Here is a 3,472-nt window from a genome sequence, read left to right as displayed (position 1 = left end):
ACGCACTGTCCGACGTTGCACCGAGTGCGGGAGACGAAGTTGGGCTCTGCCCGTGCTCCCTGTCATAACCAGCGAGATTTGGAGATTTTGGTGTCATCAACACAGGGCTGACTAAGCACGGAAGTCGTTTTGATAAGTTGCAGTGACTAGCGGACACGCGAGTCTTGTTGATAGAATAATCGATTGGAACTGTCAATGTTTTCAATCTTAATGGGGGAGGGTGTAACGGGGTCCACGAGATGTGCATGGTTTGACCACACCTAAACAAGAATACGGTACGGGGCTAGGTAGCCAGTAATTATAAATGTATTTAGATTCTACTATTTATATTTAGGAAAATCTAAAGTTTAAAAATCAGGATAAAAATTAGATAAAAATTAGTTTTGAATTTAAACCGAAGAGTCAATAAGCCTTGGGGAGGCAATAATTACTTTTGGAGTAAGCGGATTGCGATCCGCTAACTTGTACTTGGTTTTTGTAAACCAAGAAAGGTCGGCGACCCAAAGTACGCTTCCTCAAGCGCTAAGCTACGGCAGCCCCGCTGCACTTAGTGTAAGAAACATGTTTTGTATAAGCGAACTTACAGAGTCAAAACATCATATGTGTGCTTGGCAACCAATTCATTCGGTAGCACTTGTCATCAGTGAATCCTGGTAAGTCTGTGTCCGCTTTGAAACCTATTCCTTGTAATAGTAATTGTTGTAATCAGATTTTTCATCAAATTGTAATTTTTTTACTGAGCGTAAATTGATCTTTTATTGTCCATAGGAGAACATGACATGCTCAAATGATTGTTTAGTTAGTACGTCAAAGCAGCTTCCGAGTTTAAATCACCTTGTTTTACAAAACTCGCGGTAATAAGGCATTCTTTCGTCTAAATTTACGTGTACATACACCATAGCAGTGAAGCACGACATAGTCGTTGCTGTGAGATGGACAAAAAAGTGTAGACTACGCAAAAACACATCCGTAATGTCATCAAATCAAGCCGACCCGGCTTATACCTTATTTCAGTGAAAGGCTCGGCAAAACGATAAAGCCATCTTCTTACTCTCGATGAGAACTGCGGTCATGACGTCTCTATACGCACTGACGCATGATCTGTATAGATCCTGAATGGCTTAAGACCGATCAGATAATGGGGTTACACGTTTTCTGGTATAAAGAGGTGGGTCACACAATGGTGTGGCTACACCTTAACAAGAAGCCACTACGTGGCAGGACTGCCAGTAGTTATGCATATCAATTAGGTCTTAATATTCAATTAGAAAAATCTAAGGTTTGAGATATAGGCGGCTCTGCCGCAGAAAAATACAAATTCAATTTTGAACGGAAGAGTGCATTTGCCTTGGGTTAAAGTTTTTGGGTACTCGTGGAGGTAGCGGATTTCGATCCGCTACACTCGTACTGACTCTAGTATAAAACAAAGGCCGGTGACCTTATGTAAGCTTCCTTTAAGCAAACAGCTACGGCAGCCCCGCTACACTCGTTGCCTGTCTGCTGACCCCGGAAAGATCAAGGTAATTCATTTTATCCAGTGCTACTAACCAAAAGGATCTTAAGAAATAGCTTGGCCTGACCAGCTTCTTGAACAAGTATAGTGCAAGTGATGAGAGCATGGCAATTCCTCTTACCGATCTCCATAAAAAGAATGTCAATTGGTGCTGGTGTGTGAAAGAAGTGACGACTTTCAAGGCCGTATCCTGGACCTTTTGCGTCCACCGATGGTAGATATTTCGAATTCAGATATGTCGTATGTAACACCTCAGCGTTTGCCACAGTGTGTACTTTACCCCAAGCAGATGTCAAGAAACTATATTTCGATGAGCTCTTACACTGACATAATCATAGTTGCAATAACATAAGCTCTTGTCAAATTCGAAGCGCATCTGATCTGTAGCGGGGCTGCCGTAGCTCTTTCGCTTCAAGGAAGCTTAGTTAAGGCCACCGATATTTGTTCTATACTAGAACCAGTACGAGTGTAGCGGATCGCAATCCGCTTGCTTCAGGAGAAAACACAGCCTTAGCCCAAGGCAAATAAACACATCCGTTCCAAATGTGAACTGTGTTTCTTTGTTTTATTTGCGGCAAAACATTGCGCCCGCCATGGGCGACAGAATTCCTCGTCGAGAATTCAGAGGAAGTCGACAATGAGTCAGATAATCCTTTCCCAGGACGGGAAGAAGAGGAGGGTGAGGTGCGCCAACGGCACGACGTAAGCCCTGCTCGAACCTCGTAGACACCATTTCGGTTTCCCGACCTCTCGACTTCCAGGGGAAATGATTTTATTACGAATCGCCTCGACGAGGCACAAGAGCAGGAGTTGGAGGCTGCCCACAGGGAGGCCATCATGCACTCATATCCACGTTTGGCCCTAGACCCTCGTGTGGAATACAGCATCCGCTCGGCGAATGCCGCTACTGAAGCGAAAGACACGATCGCTCGATCGTTAGGGATCTACGTAGTCAGCCCGCCGGCCACTACACAAGCTGAGCTTGACGAACGAAAAGCTCTTCGAGTTCACTTCTTGGCACCCCTGAAATCCCAATGGCTAGGTTCTGCGCTTGACTTTGCGCTCAAAGAGGGAAGCTCTTGACCCGTATTTCGAGCTATTCCTGTGGTGCTCACCACTGGCGACTGGCGAAACCGCTGCAGATGATGATGAGCTCTTTGAGCGATGGGTGCAGCGGCACCGGAAACTATCGTTGCTGTCTACTTACAGCGGAGCCACAAGAAAGTAAACGTGCGCGTTGAATGCCATCTTTAATCTGAGTTTGCCAAATCCAAGGCGCAACGCCAAATTTCTGCGTATTGTAATCCTGCGACAATTGGAATAATTCATTACGCTCCCGCGAGTTCTGTGGTCTCTTGCACGGGTAAGTCTACGACCACAGCCGCTCAGGGCTATAGCTTGAGCCAAGCTCTTGACCATTCGACTTCCGGACGACCGCCGAGAAGCGCGGGACGTACGACGAGGCAAAGCGTCATGATTCTTCTGATCATAAGCGTCCACGACGTTGGGGCAGTCTTGCCGAAGTGTCATCTCAGATTCCCACGAATTCTCGGGGTTTGGGTATTCCCGCCACTTCACAAGATATTGGTTTAGACCCTGTCGACGACATCGAACCACAAGACGTTCCACGTGGTATTGGGAGCTACCGTTCTCGCCGAGAAAATTCAGCGGTGGACGATGACGACTTTGTCGATCGCCGTCCAGTGACTAGCGATGCTCTTCGATGTTGGAAATGCACCAGGAACCTAGGTGCGTTTTGCATGTGACCCACACGCAACCCATATGTACCCCACGTGTAACCCCGGTTCAGTGACCGTTTTCGGCCGCCGCTCCACCTTGATGGTGAGCCCGGGACAGCGCGGTAGGCTGTGAGATGAAGACAGGTAAGGTGCCACGAGTAGCTAGAAATATTCTCTTACTTCTCAATATACAAGCTGACCAACACTGCATTACCTACTT

This window comes from Plasmopara halstedii, assembly GCF_900000015.1.
Source record: "Plasmopara halstedii genome assembly, contig: Scaffold_555, whole genome shotgun sequence".
Taxonomy (NCBI): Eukaryota; Oomycota; class Peronosporomycetes; order Peronosporales; family Peronosporaceae; genus Plasmopara; species Plasmopara halstedii.
The sequence above is the reverse complement of the archived record's forward strand: the minus strand, read 5'-3'. Positions refer to the sequence as shown.